Raw genomic sequence first — 19,559 nt, 5'->3', positions numbered from 1 at the left:
TTGTTGTTTTTTTTCATGAAGACACTTACTATTTTCTTGTTTCACAATGAAATAGACTACACACCTGAGTAATATGGCTCTCAACAAGTTGCGGGTGGGACATTTAACTCCTGAGCAAATGTCCCCTGGATAAAATGCAGCCCCTACCTTGTGTGCATGTACACAGAAATCTTAGCTTTGGCTCATTATTGCTGGCACTTGCATCACAGTAGATAGGACCTGTAAGACGGCTTATTTTTCTTAATTAACACTCCCTAAATGTAAAACGTTTGCTGACCTAAACATATTCATTGACACAGACAGAATGAGTATTTGTTATAACTGTGAGAACATGCCTGGAGGTTATTTACCAAGTGATCTCTATTAACGCCATGCTCAGGACTGGTTACATATTCTGACAATTATCTTCTGTATCAAAGTAAACCAGATAAAGTAAGGTTAGGGTTTGTAAAAGTGACAAAAACCCTCTGCAAGATTCAGTGAAAACCAAAAATCTGTCAAGTCCATTCATGCCTCACACTCTTCTATTACCAAGCGGATCATTACTTCATTGGAATCTACTACACTCTTTCCTCAGTTAGGAATACCTGGTGATATTGGTTAAATTGGGAAACTGTGATACATTGACAATGTATTGTGCAATACAGTTTCAAAACTGGAGCAAAAAAAAAATGCACCACATTTAACAAAGCAAACAAATCTCATGTAATACTACGGGCTCTTTTACCTTGATGAATCTGGTGCAATGCTTTTGATCTACTTTTGCCCCAGTTTGACAGCTGTTAGACGTTGATACGTAACCCCCCATAGTTTTTCTGACTTAAACTGGCAATTCAACACATTTTAAATAATTGAAGAATTGATTAAAATTGTAGGGAATGTATTCACCATTTAATTGTTTCCCTTTATTATATTTTCAATATTTGTTTTTTAATGGGCTTGCTCTTATAAAGGCCCCAGATTCTGAAGGTACACATGAAACATAGTTGGTGTGTCATTTTACAGTACCTTCTTTCTTATGGATAGAGATAGGCAAATTATTTGAAGACATTCGACTTTGCTGCAGACGTCGAGTTTATTCACACGCGAGTATTCATGACTTGGTTTGAAAAGGTGAAAGGTGACATGCGCCTACCTTCGTTCGACCGCTTGTCGCCACTACTCACACATTCTAATCAACAATCGCTCTAACATTCGTTTTGGCCAGAAGATTCAGACCCTGAAATATGGGTCGAGAGAGAAACAACACGTATAGAGACACCTGTGCACAAAAAGGGGCACACCTGAGATACCTGAGATATATGCTAATTTGGGTCATTTAAATATACTTTGCATATCCTACTAGTATATAGCCCAAGTATCTCATTTTGTGCACAGGTGTCTCTCCTTGAGTTGTTTCAAAGTGGGTTTCAGGGGATATATATACAGTATACAGATGTGTCCAGATTTACTGTTCCCTTAACCGTGACAAGGTGCATGATTACAGCTGTGTAAATACTTGTGGTTCAGCCACGTTCAACTAGCATCATTATTTGGGGGGTTTGTAAAATAGGTCCCTCCCAGGGATAAGCAGAGGCAGCGACCAGAATCACTCCTAGGCAGAACTGCAACCCACTAATACTTAACGTGCTTCCACTGCTTGACCCTGTGCCACATCTCCTACTGCCTGAAACAAATGCCTTTGCTTATGAGACCGCTGACCACCTATCCCCCCCCCCCATGACAGTGGCAGCCAACAGTTACAGACTGCCCTCCCCTCCCAAGTGACTGACCCTTCACTCAAATGATTGGCACTTCCCACTGCCACTACGTACCCCCCCCCCCCCCCCCCTAAAACAGAGAGGCTAACCCTGGCCCTCCTATTTATCATTTTTTTCCCATATCTGCCCCCATATAACATGCTGAAGAACATTACCCTAAAGCCTTAGCATTAATTGGTTGCTCTCCTTTTGGCAATGTGATGGCTATTCAAGCCTGTGCCAAAGGTAATTAAACAATGGTTCAAATGGCAGACTATAGGGCTTTGAAGATATCTGTGGGAAATGGGCTGCATGGTTGTTCTTTACTGCTGTAATGTATTAGAAGTGACATTGCTAAACAAGCTCATCTTTCAGGTCCAGTAGACCAATTAAGGCATTCACATTTGTCATCCCATGATTGCACAATTGTTAGCACAACTGTACTTCTCAGAATGGCTTCAGGGAAGTTCCCTAATAGTATGTGAAATCTTTTAATATATACGCTTCAGCAAAAGGGATTCATCTGTAAAGGATAAAAAAGCAATCCCTCATCATCTAAGAGAGTGTAATGAAGGAGAAATGAAATATTTTGTTGGCTAAGAAAAGGCAGAAAAATGTTTTACATGCTGTATAAGTAATCTGCACAAGACCTACTTGTAAAGAAATACAGAAGGCCAAAATAAGGGTTATTCGCGAATGTAAAAAGCTATTACTGTAATGTTCGATTTTTCAGTATATTTATCTATTGCATTTTTTCATGTCTTAGTGCAGCACCACATGCTAACCTAGAAAATAACTAATATCCTACTCTTAAAAACAGATTGAACATAATAACCAGGCTCTTTTGTCTATGTTTACAGTCATTATAATAAACCAGAGAGTGATGGGATTTATTTATATTTCTTTAACTTTTATTAAGTCCATCGCTGATATTATTCCTATTGACTGTGGCATAGTTCCCATGCAATCAGTATGGTTAGACAGTCTGATATGCAAATTGACAGCAACCATCTATTTAAAATTTTATGTAACACTTTTACATCCCTAAATACAGATGTACCAATATATGATAAGGTTGATGGATTGTATCAAAGAGATACAGTCCACACAAACAATCCCTTTGATAGGTGCACTACAGACCAAAATAATTATATATAGTTAATTCTTTAGATGGTCCATACAAAACTGCGAACAACGGTTAAAAATAAAACTTTAATAACATGTAATTAACAAACAATGTTAAAAAGATTATTATTTTACATTTTTATATGGCTGTTTTGTTACCTATCAAAAGTTTGCATTGTTGGTTGCACTTGTTAATAAATGATTTTTTGTTCACTTCATTAAATCTTCTTTACAATCAGCCGGTGTGAAGTATATAATATATAATAAATCTATCTCAAAATTAGACAATAATGTAATTGTAGTAAAAAATATATAAACGACAACAAAACAAATTGAAATATAACACTTTTAATAAATTATAACAATATAAACATAATCAATAAAGTAAGTTTATTACAATACCCACAGATATACCCCGTATAGATATCATAAAATGATCAAATAGCATACATTTCGCAATAATATATTGATACACAGCAGTATTCGAATACAAATGTTTAGCTTTGCGAATTTATTCATTATACTTAAATCACACAACCAGTTGCTAAGGTACCACACCATTACTATTATAAGCTAAATGTAGGCGTTTTTCATAAATTAATAGACACTTTTGTATAGATATATAAACCGGAACTGCGCTGATGCACCTGTGTATGGAGAAGAAGTAAAGTAGAGGTGAGGGCTGGAGAAGAGAGAGAGGTGAGGGCTGGAGAAGAGAGAGAGAGGTGAGGGCTGGAGAAGAGAGAGAGGTGAGGGCTGGAGAAGAGAGAGAGGTGAGGGCTGGAGAAGAGAGAGAGAGGTGGGGGGGAAGAGAGAGGTGGGGGGAAAGAGAGAGGTGGGGGGGAAGAGAGAGGTGGGAGAGAGAGAGGTTGGGGGTGAGAGAGAGGTGGGGGGGAAGAGAGAGGTGGGGGGAAAGAGAGAGGTGGGGGGGAAGAGAGAGGTGGGGGGGAGAGAGAGGTGGGGGGGAAGAGAGAGGTGGGGGGGAAGAGAGAGGTGGGGAAAAGAGAGAGGTGGGGAAAAGAGAGAGGTGGGGGGGAAGAGAGAGGTGGGGGGGAAGAGAGAGGTGGGGGGGTTTAGAGAGAGGTGGGAGGGGGGAAGAGAGAGGTGTGAGGGGGGATAGAGAGGTGATGAAGGGAGAGAGAGGTGAGGGGGGAGAAGAGAGAAATTCACCTTTTTTCCCCTCTCTCTACATTCATTGGGTGCCCTAAGTCTGTCTCCTGGAAATACATGTTGTTTTAAAGTGACTGTTTTCCATCAAAAGCAGTACTAGCCGTTTCTGCTGTGTTGACATCGCCATCTTGAATTTGTGCTGAAACGGAGGAAGAGGAAGTGACATCAATGTCCCGCCTAACAGTAGCTAGAATCTGTCTGCTGGGCATGTTTACAGAATGCTGGGGAGACAGCTGCACACTCTGCAGCAAGCAAGTGGCCACCATAATCTGGGCCTAAATGCATGGTGCAGGAGCTCTGGCTTACTGCCAACACAAATTCTTACACCAGGAGGAGGACAGCGGGATTACACCAAAAAGATGTGAGAGGGTTAACACCAAGATGGAGAGAAGTTTCAACATCGTGATACTAAGATCAAATACAAGGATTCTACTCAGAAACAGAAAACTATGCAACCATTTTTAAGAATATTATTACTTATTTGATGTCACCATTTTGTAGAATTTTTGTGAGTATTTATCTTCAAAATAAACATTCCTTTTTCAGTGGTGAGAACAGAATGCCGAGTACTGTGATGCTGAGTTAATCGAAGAAAAAGAAATAAGGACATTTTACAGCTATGGTTTACTGCATAGAAGTAGGCAGAACTAAAGTTCCATGTTTTATTTCAATAACTGTGACGGGGTTTAGATTTTGTGCTGATGTAGTGTTAGGGTTTGAATGGGTGATCAGGTTACATATTGGAGTTGGGTTAGGATTTTCTATACATCCCTCTGTCAATGAAGGGGTTAATCCGTTACATTTGGTTAATGGTATAATGAGTAGAATTTTTTTTTTGGGGGGGGGGGGTGATTGGAATATACCTTTTTGATATTTATCTATCTATTGCTGATAATCAAAGGTCATCTAATCTTCCTTAATTTGACCTAAAATACTACAAATACGGATATCATCACTAAAATGTATTTTTTGTGGTATCAATTGCCCTATCATTACTTATTTTTGGCATACAGATGTAGTAAGACTTACTGTCCCCCGCGCTGCAAATGAACAGTTAAAAGTCCATGGCGCTGGGTACAGTGTCTGCGGCGGTTGCACCTGAATGGGAGCCCCCACAGCATTAATCCTTCGGTGCGGTGCAAGCGTGAGAGATTACGTCTTGCTAAATCTGTAGCCATAATTTTTATGTTTATTTACTTTATCTTGCATATTAAGGTGAAAATCAACATATCATCAATAAATAGAATGTTCACTTATTTCTCCTGTTTATTCTTTAACTTGTATAGTTTTTAAAGCTGTTTGCGTCACTAGGTCCTCATATTGATTTCACATTAATTGTTCCTGATAAATGTGACATGGCTTCCCTACAGCTACGGAGCATATTACTAGTAATAATAACCATGAGCAATTATAATGCGGCCACCCTCTGGAAAGCCAATGATCTCCTGTAAAATGGCCAAATATGGTATCATTGTTGTCCAGACACCTAGAGAACAACACATGCCCCATTTTCTAATTCATGTGACACCGAATACAGTTTATTAATTCCTCTCTTGGAAAAGTATGTCATATAAATTACAGTTCTATGGTTCCCGTGCTTTAATTAGTCCATTTGTCTATATCAGCAATAAACAACTAATCGTATTACTACAGGGGGATCCTATTGATTTAAAATTGTCTGGACACTTCTAACGTCAAATACTCCAATAGTTCTTAGGCTTTAGAGGTTACCAGCAAGCTCAGTGCTGAACGGTTTAAACCCCTCAGGTCTTTTCATCCCAAAGACCCAAAGTTGGAGATTTCGGCATCTGGGCAAAACACCAATGAATTTTAGATCTAATAATTCAGCTTACGATCAAAATGAATATGGGTCAAATATGCACCTGCTGGAGTTCTAAGCAATTCGTTTTTGTAGCTATGCCCTAGAGCCACCTCTGTGCAGCTTTGCATCGTGGGTAAAACTAAGGGGCAACTGCCATATGTGAAACTTTTACTACTTTTAATTTTTTATATTTTCACTTACTGTACAACCGCTGAAATATTTCTAAAGTTCACAATTATGGCAGTACGTTTAAATTAAGCAATTATGAATTGTGTGAGCAATTAATCTCACCCAAAAACTAATCTTTTGCTGCTTACATTTGGAACTTTATCCCTGCTGGATGAAATATTTTCACATATTTACCCTATACCTCTACGTTTGTATTCCCTATTATATGCCAATAAACTTTTTTTGTTTTGCGTCGTTTGGCAATTTAGGCTACTAGCTTGGGTTTATATTTTGTCCCACCTATTGTTGTCCCTATAGAGTGCAATTGTGGATTTCTTTTCTAGCTAGGATTCTTATCCTGACTAGTCTTCTGTGCTCCCTGCTGGAAGCGACACAATTCTCTGTTGGTGGCATACGTAGCGGTGTTTCCCCCACCCTCTGGGAGATTTGCCCTGCTACCAGGTGTGTAGTGCTGGTACCTGCTGGCTTACAGGATACTGAGGAGTCCGCCGGTGGTAGTGGGGACATCAGGACAGGCTTCTGGGGTAGATGATAGGTCTTGAGCTTATTGGTGTCGGCGCCTCCATCCCTTGCAGGCTCCAGGAAAGTGAAGGCAATCCCTGCAGGAGAACACACACTACTCCCCCGGATAGATTACACACCAGGAAGGAGTATATATTTTAACAAGAGGGGTCTTTATTCTTGCAACAGGCAGGATAATCAGCATACACTTCATGCAAATCTCTCTCTGGCCCTTCCTCCTCTGGATGGTCCCTGGACTTCCCCCCTAGCCAAGGGCACCAAGGTCAGTCCGAACTCTTCTCTGACTCCCTAATAGAGTCAGAGGTATGGTACTCACCCCCCACTCCCCGAGGGGAGGCGGCAGAAGGTGCCAGAGCCCTGAACACATCTGTGTGATACCAGTCTCTGTCAAGGTGGAGAGACAACTGTCTACATTTAAATGTGCAGCCCCTTAAGTACTGAGGGGGAAGGTCCAAGGTCTGAGCCCCGTATTGTGAAGAACACAGGCCTCAGCCCACCTCCTCCCCTGTCACTCAAGGGAGTTGCTGCTGATGGGGAAAACCCTGGATTGGGCCTAACACTGCCTGCACTGATACCAGGACTTATATGTCAGGCAGGGTACATTAGTAGCCAAGCCGGGCATGGCTACACTCTCCCTCTGGTGGAAATCCAATTTCCACACTTGAAGCGAATTTGGAGGTACCATACTTCAGATGAATAACCTGGAACACAGCACACAATACATAACAACATGTTAATGCATTTCAGTTAATCTCATACACCTTGTTACAGCGATGAAGTAGTGCGGTTACTCCCAACATGGAGAACCTCATACCCCACTAATAATAATATGATGGGTCAGGCTTTCTAACATGCGCACCCATAAGGTCAGGAACTGTTACCGAGAACATTCTCTTGGGATTCTGCTTGGACAGGTACTCTACCTTTCCAATGTATATAGAACTCCCCACTTTCCATACTCCCATTAAGTATGTAATCCAGTCTTCGGATTGTAAAATAGAATGCCGGCATTTAGAAGTGATGTATGCCCTTATAAAATCCTTTAAGCACTGCTCCCTATTCTCCTCAATCTCCCTCATGATAGGCTGAGGGACAGCCAACCCATGGGATTTTCGGTATCTCTGGACAATTAACCGCTCAGCCCGGCTAATCTTAGTGAGCTTGCAGCCGCAGGCCTGCCCTGGTAACAGCCCATGGGCTTTACAATTCCCAATTTGATCTCCTGTTCCCTCCTCCTAATGGCCTTGGCAGTCACCTTTGGGAAAAACTTCCCTTCTGCCCACCAATGGTCTACTATATCGCCATTAATAAGCAGGAACCTAGTCCTGTGCATGTAAGGGACGTACCCTTGGAACATAGGTTCCCACCATGGTAGTGTCTTAACTACAGGTACAGCCTGTGCCGAATCAGTCTCGGAAGTCATCTGTGAAGACACCCCCAAAGTCTCGTTCTTAAATGAAGCAGTGGTCTCCCCCAAAAGAGCTTCTACTGGCAGCACTTATCTCGCCATCTGACCCCTCCTCTGAATCAACCCAATCTCTCCAGTCCTGAGATGGTTTGAAAGGCTTCTTAGGTTTCCAGGCCCTGGTGGTATTGTTCTTGGCCCTAGCAACAGTGGGTGGTGGGTCAAGAGTAACAGGGTTGGAGGCCTTAGTTCAATGTCTCTAGTTAAGTCCATTGACTTAGGCCTACCTCAGCCTACTACGGGCTGTACAATAGAAAAATCTGGGTCCACAGGACTCCTGCGACCCCAGCCCTTAACTTGGCTAAAGCACTATTGCACATTTTCTTCAGACAAAGTGGTACTCACTGAAGCGGGCATGGGCAGTTCCTCGTCCGCCCGGTGGTCGCCTTGGTACTGACGTCATCATTGGCTGGTCTCGCGGGATCCGAGTATAGATCCAGGTACCGCACCGGAAGTGCGTCGACATCCGGACGCGTCAGAAGGGCGTTACTGTCCTCGACATCGGAGCAGGCACTGGCCGGTACCTCCTCGCCGGAAGCCTCCGTTGAAGCCTGTAGAAAGTAAGGGTGAAGATCCTCACTGCTCCGCTGGCTCTCTGAATCGGATGCTGGCACTGCTGCAGTCGTCTCGCAGGGAGCTGCCATGGGGCGTGGCGGTCCTCCACTGCTTGGGCCGCACCAACGCTCGCCGTGATGTCATTGTGGAGGTCGGGCTCTGCTGTTGCTCAGCACCGCAGGTTAGTGGTTCTTACACAGCGTCGGTAGACGGGTATGCCAGCAGGCACATCACCACGGACACTTGACCGCTGCTACCATCCGATGAGGGTAGGGACACATCCACGGGGGAGAGATAAAGGAGCATCTCGGAGTCGTCAGTGGCTATCAGTAGGCAGCAGTCCCGCTCCTGCGCCACCAACGGTAGCAGCCCCTCCTCACTCTGGGCAGTCACCTTACCTGGTTTCTCTGGTGTCCGTACCAACTCTGGAACCAGGGCACACGGGCCCCCTGGAGTGTCCGCTAGGGCACACGGGCCCATTGGAGCATCGGCATCCAAGGTCTTAGTCTCGGCCACACTGGTCTGCGTGTTGGCCGCTTCATGGTCTTTGAAGGCTGCTTAGCACAGCAGCGCTGGTCTCAAGCAACTGGCCCCACACCAAGGGCATATTGCTGTCAAGCTGACCTCCCCATCTGGGAAGTCACAGCATGGGAATATGCACCTCAAGAAGCGCTCCCCTCCGACCTCCACTACAGTAAGCCTCCCAATAGCTGGTAGTGGGAAAAGTTGCAGCTACTGGTCATAGTCAGATAGTTTACTGGCAATAGATCAATAGCAGTGGAAACAGCTCTGCTCTTCTTGCTATCCACGAGGAACTGAAGGTGCGGCAGCTCACATCCGGCTCCTCCTTCAGTGCTGATAGTCACTGTGGATTGGTAGTTACATTGTCCCCTCCCTCTGGTGGATTCAAGAGTAGGGGCATGCTCTACAAAGGCGTGACTTTGGCTCCACACTGAGCCACTCACAGAATAGATAGGCATGGCATCGGTTTATCCCGGATATATCGGGGATTGTAATTAAAAACCAAAAGCATAAAGTGGCTCTCTATGATCTAGTATTGATGTTATCCAGGCCTTTGACCTCCCTGCCTAATCTATTATGTCTACTAGAGAGATTCAACAGGATCTCAGGCTTTAAAATCAATCATGCAAAATCCGAGGCATTAAACATAAACTTACCGAAGGACATGGAAAAACTCATAGCTATCAATTTTAACTTTACGCGGCAACACAAGGTTATTAAGTACCTGGGTATTCATCTTACAAACAATTATAAATCTTTATATAAGGGGAACTTTCCCAAATTGCTGCAGACACTAAAGGAAGACATTCAAATCTGGTCCACGTATGAAATATCATGGATTGGTAGAATCCATTGCATAAAAATGAATCTGCTTCCTCGGATTCTGTATCTATTTCAAACTCTTCCAGTGCCGGTCGTATGTAGAGATATCATTTCCCTCCAATCTTTAATATTCAAATTCATATGGAACTACAAAAGACCGAGGGTAAAGAAAGGGATCATGGGTTGGCCGACACTGGCGGGTGGCTTAGCATTACCTTGCTTGTTGTCCTATTACAAAGCGGCCCAATTATGTCAAATCCCCCAATGGCATATAGACCACAAATTGAAAAGACGGGTAGAAGCGGAGAAAGAATTCTGCTCTCCGTTAGAATTGCACAATCTAATTTGCTTATCAAAATTGAAAGTCAAAAATCACTGTAAACCGCATTCCTCAATGACCAATTCCTTATCAATCTGGGAGGCCGTGAAACTTAAATGTGCTTTAACCACAAAAAAAATCATTGATGGCCCCCATATTGGACAATCCGGATTTTGCTTCAGGGATGGTTAGTAAAGATTTTACAATTTGGAAATAGAAAAGCATTACGAGATTAGAAGATCTGGCGGGTAGAAATAAAATAATTTGAGCAAATTAGAGCAGAAAAAGACATACCACATTCTTAATTCTTTAGATACCTCCAGATAAGAGCATTTTATGACAAATTTAGCCCCTGGCCCCCATTAACAAATTTAGAAAGCTCTGTATTTTAGAAACGGACACTAGTGGACTTACATCTTAAATGTACAAAGAAGTGACCTGTTCTAGCCCTGAGTACTGCAGAAAAACGAGGTATATGTCTCAGTGGGAAGAAGACCTAGGGGAAGTACTAGAGCAAGAAGAGTGGGGTGAGATTTTTGTTTCGGTAGCCAAAAGCTCAATTGGCACGACGTTAAGGGAGAACGCATATAATCAAAATTTGTCACAGGTTACTCCCCATTGTGTCCAAAACAATGTGGAGAGACGGCAGACATGTTACATATGCTGTGGTCCTGCCCTCAGATTGCCCCACATTGGGAAAAAATCAGAGATTGGCTACAGAGGATCTTGGGCCTCACCCTTCCATTAGACCACTGGCTGTTTCTATTAAATTGAAAACTACCAGGCATTTCCAGGTCTGACATTAAATTAATCGCACACTTTGCAAAGGCAACTAGGTGCGAGATCGCAGCATTATGGAAACAGTTAGAGATTACAAACATTCCCAAGATTTGGAAAATAATTTGGTTTGTCTGCCAGATGGAAAATTTGACAAGTTTGGTTAACGACTCTGGCACTAAATTTCTAAAAGTGTGGCTACCATGGCTAGAAAAGAAAAAAAGAAAAAGTGTAGTGCTGCGCTAATCTAAGTAATTATAAACCGAAATGGTTAGTGAAAAACAAAAAATAAAATAAACCACATCTAAACAAAATTGTGATGTAAGAATGTGAGAAAGCCACCAATAACAAGGTAACTCTGGCTACCCTAGCCAGATGAAGAACATGGAAAAAGGTGTTACCCAACGGCGCCAAATGAATTAACTAAATGTGCATCAAAACATCAAATACATCATAAACTATCAGATAGTGTAACAAATAAATGATACCAGTGATATACGTCCTTGATTAGGTGTCCATACTGAATGAGTATCAAAGTCCAAAGTCACTTGGATCCAATTAGAGATGAGTAGATGAATCAGCACATAAAAGTGAAAGGGAAACAAAAATACATAGTGTGACACTATAACAAATCAGCAATGGCTAAGGGATATAGGGAGTGGTGAGTTCCCTAAGAATGTAGGCAAGAAGGTGAGATGAACAAAAATGACATTTATTAAAAACAATGTTGATTATAAACAGCTCCTCTCCTCACGGTGACAGACAAAAATTGGAATCCTACTTACAAGATATAAGTAGGACATGCGCAGTGTAACGTGATGAAATCACAAGGGTAGGCACTTCCCGCTGACAGCAGCCGTCTCCGTGTCCCCACGCTTCGTCTTCCGGTCCAAGTGGGGTACGTAGATCTCCTAGCGTGGTACACAGCTCAGTGAGGTGTCCTACTTCCCTTCTCCTTGCTCTGGATCACCCAAATCTCATGGATGACCAGCTGCTTCTCTCGCGAGAAGCGTGGATGACACGGACAGAAACCAGATATGACGTATCGTCTTTGGGGAATCACTGACGATGGAAAACGAAGGAGACCACGTAACCTCTGCACAGCCTGTACACCCGTGGGAGTAGGGGGAAACTCCACCCTACGCGTTTCACGGATCCTTTTGCTTCTTCAGGGGCATGTGCTGATTCATCTACTCATCTCTAATTGGATCCAAGTGACTTTGGACTTTGATAATCATTCAGTATGGACACCTAATCAAGGACTTATACAGCTACCATGGCTAGCCCAAACAGATATCCCTGGGGTGAGTATAGCTACAATTATGCTTTACTAGGATAAAATGTGTTCTCCCTGGATGGAGGTGAAGAAGATGTATGATACATACTGTATTATTAAATTAATATGTGACGATGTTGGTCAAGTAGGCAGAGACCAGAGAAGAGCCCACACAGGGGACAAGGTTCTAGGCATATATGAAGAGGTTCTAGCTTGTGCTAGAAGATACTATACAGGTTCCCCCTCCCCCTAGTTAGGTTTTTTCCCCCCCTTTCTTTATTTGAAGATTTCAAAAAAAGCATACGTACATTTTGTGTATGGGTAGCCGGCGCTTCAAAAACCAGAAAGACCCTTCATGGATAACTAAATAACCGCTTGGACCTTGTCACTGTATGGTGTAGCATCCCTTGCAGGGGACAGGGATTAGTGCCTAGTGCTCACAGGCACACATACATAGCATAATCTGTATCCCAAACGCTGACTTAGTAAGAAAACGTAAGCCCACAGAGTAACTAACAGTTAGTTTTTCCTTGTAACCTACAGTGCGGTCCTATGCGGTATATCCTTATGAGCGGCGTGCGATCCACCAGTTGAGATGACCATAGGAAAAGGAGAAATCAGGCAGCGCACTGCCAAAAAAGCAGGAGGAGGCTCACAGGTTAAAAAAGAAAAACCTTTTATTTCATAATAGGATCAAACAAAAAAAGCCCCCAGATATCTCCAACAGCACCACACCTACGCGTTTCGGGACGTATGCCCTTTATCAAGGTGTATTTATTGATAAAGGGCATACGGCCCGAAACGCGTAGGTGTGGTGCTGTTGGAGATATCTGGGGGCTTTTTTTGTTTGATCCCATTATGAAATAAAAGGTTTTTCTTTTTTTAACCCCTGAGCCTCCTCCTGTTTTTTTGGGGGGGTTTTGGCAGTGCGCTGCCTGCTTTCTCCTTTTCCTACGTACATTTTGTGATTTAGATTATTTGTATGTTGTACCAAAAATTCAATAAAACTTTGAGTTATAAAAAAAAAATCCTAAGAAGTTTCACTCCTCTACTACCTAGTAATTTTGCATTTTTAGTACAGAAGACTGAACCCTTATGAGTTATGATTCAACAATTTCCCCCAGAGGTTAGAAGCAAAGCTGAACCTCCACTGTAAGCCTTTTCTTATAGCAAGATATACTGTACTGTGTGTTGCTAGAAGCAAGTGAAATAAAATATGCATTATTAACACAGCGGATAACAAATATATTTTGACCCCAGTAAATTAAGTAAAAATACATTATTAAAATGTTTGAATTCCAATAATGTAAAAAAAGGCTTATTTAAAATGCATTAAAGTTGCTGAAATATCTAGGCTGGAAAGAGATTGACAGATATAGTAAATTATCAAAAATTTCCCATGGTTATTGTGTAACCGAAGTGAGAGGTAATGCAAGTTATGGGTTATGGTTATTCAAGAATTCCCAGAACTTAATACAACAAACTTTATGTTAGTGTAGTAAAATAGGATCAATATATTAGATCACAAAAAGGTAGCATGTTTGTATTAGGGCATTTTATTAGCTAGGGGATGAAACAAATAATCACAACTGCATCTTGAAGGGAATCTTATTACATCAAAGTCTGAATGTAAAATTCAATTAAGTGGCTAGTACTGTAGCTGATGTTTTTAAATACATTTTCCAGTGCCAGTCCCCGGGTGCAGGAAATGGAAGTGCAGGGATTTCTACTTCCGTTTTGATCAGTCTGGCCGCTTGAATCAGTCAGCCCGATCAAACCCATAAAGATTAACATTAGTTCATGATATACCTGGTAAGTACCAGGTCCATCAGTAAGATATTGTACAGTGAAGGTTAAACAAGGAATCTCAGGCTTGCCGTCACTTTGCCTCAGTGATTTAAGAAATTAAAGTTAAATCAAGATGTTTGACTGCAGGATAGGAATAGGCAGGAGATATTACTGAAAGAGTCGAATGAAGTGTATAATGAAACGCCATGGTGTATGTAAATGCAGTGACATTGTTAAAGGCTGGAGTACATTGTATAATTCTAAGGAAGGGAACATAAAAAGAAAATAGTACAGAGCACTAAAGGACACTGCAACTTAATGACTCAAGGAAAAGGAAAATCCACTATAGAGAAGAAGCAACCAGTAAGGTAAAATAGAGTATATATTAAAGAAAAGTGAATTACAGTTTCAGATTTTTTTATTTTTTTATTTTTTATTGTAGCCCTGTTTCCCCTACCCCTAAGTGAGATTGGGGTGGGTATGCGTCCTTCAGCTACTTCTAGATGTGTTGGGCTGTGACCTGTTGGTGAACAGGAGGGCTGAGTGCTCCGCGATGGTGTGGGGAGAGCCAGAACAGGGGTGCAGGTTACCTTATTCCTCAGTGATGCAGTGCCTCCAGTCAGCAGAGGTTCTCTGCAGGGACAGAGGATGGGCCATTCTGACACCTTGTTCTTCTTATACAGCAACAGGCACTAATTACACTGATTCTGGGTACAACTGGTTTTATTGCAGATAGATGACATTCAGACAGCACACAGATGTATCCCTTTTCTCTTCATTCCCCTTTGCTGGTCAGAGCCCTAATGCAGGCATTTGCCCCCTTGCAGGCCTGTTACTCTTTCCTCCCATCCCCTGGGGAGATGGAGGAAGATTCTCCTCACTCCACAAGTAGAGGAAGATCAGGATTAACAGAATTCTTCTCCTTCCAGAACTTCTCAACTGAATTTAGGAGAGTGTCAGGATTTATAACCTGAGATTGGGGGTTGGAACCCTGTCCCATAACAGCACAGGTTGAATACTGATTGGCTAGCACTGCTTTTGGATGAACCAATCAGTATCCATCTCTCAGGCAGACACTCTCTGGTGGTTGCTAGGCCTGTCCTTGGATACCAGAATTGTGTCCAAGTCTGTAATACACACAGAGCCTAAAGAAGGGATTAACCTTTCCACTGCCTGCACCTAACAGGACTGACACTGGAAAGGCCCAAGAAAAAGAAGTAGCGGCCGGAAGGCTAGGCTATATTTATAAAAAAAAAAACTTGCCAGAAAATAAGCAATTGGCTTGAACTACGACAAAGCATGATTGTTGCTCCAAGTGGTCACTTGGATGACGTCTTGAGCGGTTCCTTTCCCCGCCTTTTGAGGTGTGCGGACATGCTTTGAATGGCCTATGCTGTGACTGGATAGAACACCTTTCCCCGTGGGCTTGCACCAGGGTAGCAACAGTTATGTGATCGGTGGATAATTTGGACAGTTCGTACAGCTATACTGTATATTCAAGTCCCCCTGTTCTAAGCTGACACAATACAATACAAACTGTATGCTGTAAATCAGTCACACATAAAAAAGACTTGCTCCCCCAGTAGTGCAGCAAGTAATTACATAATTAACATCTAAAAAATATATTTCTAAATGTCCAAGTGGTTCATCTACAATATAGCAATAAAATAAAGTTTAGAAGGCTTCCTGCATGGGGGTGGGGCAGGCAGGCAGGGGGGGGGGAGCATAACAGGGTCATATTGAATGTATTCAAGAATTACAGGTGGTAAAAGGATTACTATATCATTTATGGTGGGAGATTATGGTTTGGGGAAAAATGTCCTTCAAAGGTTATTCCCTGTGGTCTAAGTATTCAGTTTTTGCTTTTGTTTAGAGACACTGATGCAGGATTTAAGAATCAATGGGAAAATAAACGTACTGCACAGGGTGTACATTACAACTTGTGAATTTAATTTTGGAACCCTATTCTTCCAAAATACAGAAAATGAAAAAATAATAACATAGAGACAACCCAGTGTAACGTACAGGTGTCAGAAACTCTGTCATCTTTTAAAAGCAGAGATGAGGATTCAGGAATTAAAACGTAGAGCTGTGGCCTAGAAAAGCCCTGCTTGTGGGTTCTAGTCTGTTGTCTGACACAGTTCCAGTCGTTAGGTCAGTTCCTTAGGCTTATCAACTCTGTATACTGTAGTTGGTATGAAAATCCTTTTAGGAAGTGTGGGAGTGGACTCATTTAAATACACTTTGCATATATTAGCATATATCCCAGCCAGGTACCTCAGGTGTGCTCCTTTTTCAGCACAGGCATGTCTCCCTAATTTATTTGGCGGGAGGTTATATACAACTGAAGAACTACAAAATTGAAAGTATCGCCCTCTCTGCCATTAAATCTATGGTAATGAGATAACTAAGGGCTGTTGTTTTTGCATATAATAAACTTTGTGGACTCACATTAATCTCATGGAGCATAATGTCCATGACCAATTTTGATAACAATATGTTACGATTCGTGAGTAAACAGCCCTTTGTGGAGGATCTGGTCCTTGGAAGAATTGTAGTCTGAGAACATACAGATGAGGATTTGCTGAGAATGCTGTTATCTCCAAAATTAATTTCAAATCCCATTCCACATTTCCCCCCCTCTTTTGTTAATATCCCTGTGGTAGAGATCTTTATGCGTTTAGTCACTGCTGACATACAGAAAATTACCATTGATTCCAGCACACTACTTAACATCAAAGGATGGAGCTTGGAGAAATTAAGGGAGATGAAAAACTCGTTTGTAAAGCTTCTGATAAAGGGGGAAAGAAACATTATGAGAAAATGAATTTGAAATTCTTAAATAACAAAACATATAAGAAAATAATGTACCATCTGATCCTACCAGTACATTTAAGAATACATTTTAATGCATTATTAAATCAGCCTATGAACAGGGCCTTCTTAAATTGAAAATGATGACATATTTAATTCCAAATCATTCTGTTGTGCCAACATTCTGTTCTATATCAAAAGTGCACATATGCCTGTATACTGTGCCACACCAGCGGTGGATCATTGTTTAACAATGTGTAAAGAGGTCTGAAGTTTATTAGAAAAAATATTTAAATGGGAGCACACACAGTACCCTTGGTGGAAGGATTACAGATGTACTGTACTGTAGCACGAGTGACTGTGTCCTGCACCGGGGCAAGCTGCGTTACTGCGACCGCGGCTGGCCTGACTGGAGGATTATCGCTGCCGGGATTTTGGCTGGTGCTGTACATTCAAATCATCACATTAGGATTAAATGAAAAATGTAAAAAGGCCTCGTGCTTGGCATTCCTTTGTGCAATTTTATAATGGGCAGTCGTGTGGATGTACAGTACGTAAAAGAGTCAAAACTATTTTGATTTAGAGTTATTTACTAATGCTGCGGGTTCCATGAGCTTTGGATTCATTTTCAAAGGGGATTGGTGTGCTGGCAAGTGGTAAGACCTGTGTTTCCAAGAGAGTTTGGTTCATAACTTGACGGTGAAGGAATTTTATTCCAATAGTGGTGAAATTAGTGGCTACTGAAATTAGGGGACATAGGATTAGGAATAAGGCTGCGCTTATAGCGCCTTGCAATGGCGATGCGACGTCGCTCCAAAACAAATGCATTGTCGCCGTCGCAAGCTCTTATAGTAAGGGCGACGTGACGGAGCGACGGGAGCGATGTCGCGACCAAAAATTTGATTTTTCAGAGGCTGTCGCCACATGTAACAGCCTCTGAACCAATCAATGGCCAGGTCGCTAGCGACGTCGCTGCAACGCGAAATTCAACTTTCGCGGGTGGCGACGGGTGACGTCATCCGTCACCGTCGCAGGCACTATACGTGCGGCCTAAGAGTGCTTTATTTTGCTAAGATAACACGAGTGTAGTTTTAGCCATTATTTAAATGTCTGCAAAGTCTTTCCGAATAATCAGGCTGTCGCATTATTTCGTTTTGAGATGATTACATCATTACATTACTTTTCAAGCTAAACATAGTTTGTCTCACCTACAGTTTCACACATTCAGGCAGCTGGTCCTAGAGGACTTGGAAAGTGCCCCGCAATCCTATTTGATTGCCAAGGCAAAGATGTGCTGCTGAGGAAGTCTTTGTTCCCAGCATCCTTGGCTTCATTGGGTCTACATGGGGGAGTAGTGCTCCTTCAGAGATAAATTTGGTGGGACGGAAATCCGAGAAGACTTGTTTAGAGTTTTGCTATCTTTTATTTTGTAAGTTAACTGAGTATGTCATATTTAGCTCTGGATAGGCGCTTGGTGGGGGAAATCATTATAGGGGGATGTGGATGTCATGGAAAATGTTGTCATAAAGCAGATGGTGAAGGAAGGTTAAAAAAAAGATAACCGTTCCCCTATTACTGCAAAGACTTTGGAGGATCTAGTGGGTGTGCTATCCGAATTTTCTTATTTCAAATTCGAGGCCACTCTTTTTTCTGCAGTTTTTAGATAAAAAATTGTTGGTGTGTTGTTTATAAGTGAGTTAGTTCCACAAAATAAACAGGGTGTGGGTGGTTTATTATTTGAAGGTTTATTCTTTGAAAGTTATTTTCAGCGTTTCAACACATTCAATTCAAGGGCAGTTAATGCCAGATCCGTAGGCAATACCCCACAATGTGGATTGATTAATCTGTCCCTATGTATGAATTGAATTGCTTTCTTATACCTCATGTTCTTACTTCCTTCATGGATTACAAGAGCCTTATATATAAGTAACCACTGTAAAAACTCATCCCATTTAAGCCCCCAATGACAGAACTTATGAACCTGAATATAAACCTACCTGAATTCCGTAAGGGCGCTCTATCGCTTTCTTTGCAGCCCAATAACCGAAGGAATGGCCAATAATCCAAAACGAACCAAACAGGGACCTAGAAAATGAATTAAACACAGCATAAAGACTAATTAGCAACATAATTGGAGGACGTACCACTTTAGCTGGTGGGGACCATGGAAACTAGGGGAAATGTCGGGGGACCATGGGAAACCCCCTCCCCCTGGTTCAGGTAAACTTTAATTAATTTTAAATAATAAATCTCGGGCAGTATAGATTTTGTGTTAAGAGAACTGGGTCACCAGTATAGCATTTTATTTTTCTGACTCAGGATATGGCCATGGGCTCTGCCGTGCTGGCTATTGCATGGCCCCATTGCATTTTGCAAACCCATTGCTTTGCAGCTGGCACATGGCTGGAGCCTATTTGTATTTATGTACGTTATACATTGCAATGAAAGATCCATAAGGTGTGATATGACCCAATTGTACTTAAGTGAAGGAAATCCTGTATATAAAATATTTGAGTGAACAAACTTTTGTAGAAAGAAAAACATCAGTACAGTACAGTATTTGTATTTCAGGTCTTAGTCAAACAATGTAACTCTCATGAAAGATATTGTACTTAAGTATAAGTAAGTATTATACTTTCTGATTGACTGCTTGA

At 41.9% G+C, this 19,559-nt stretch overlaps 1 protein-coding gene and 1 long non-coding RNA gene across 3 annotated transcripts in view; one reads left to right on the top strand and one right to left on the bottom strand.

Moving 5' to 3' along the window:
* TRPM3 (transient receptor potential cation channel subfamily M member 3) overlaps nucleotides 1–19,559 on the top strand; it is a 514,687-nt gene that overhangs the window by 250,053 nt on the left and 245,075 nt on the right. The window lies entirely within an intron of this gene.
* The window catches only part of LOC142493619 (uncharacterized), a 30,143-nt gene continuing 14,545 nt past the window's right edge, over nucleotides 3,962–19,559 (bottom strand). Inside the window, exons 2-4 of the long non-coding RNA XR_012801164.1 lie at nucleotides 18,903–18,990; nucleotides 6,504–6,661; nucleotides 3,962–4,173 (exon numbers count right to left, since the gene is read on the bottom strand). This is a non-coding gene — a long non-coding RNA (uncharacterized LOC142493619). The remainder of the gene's footprint in view (nucleotides 4,174–6,503; nucleotides 6,662–18,902; nucleotides 18,991–19,559) is intronic.

This window comes from Ascaphus truei, chromosome 1, assembly GCF_040206685.1.
Source record: "Ascaphus truei isolate aAscTru1 chromosome 1, aAscTru1.hap1, whole genome shotgun sequence".
NCBI lineage: Eukaryota > Metazoa > Chordata > Amphibia > Anura > Ascaphidae > Ascaphus > Ascaphus truei.
This window is presented reverse-complemented; position numbering and strand designations above follow the sequence as displayed.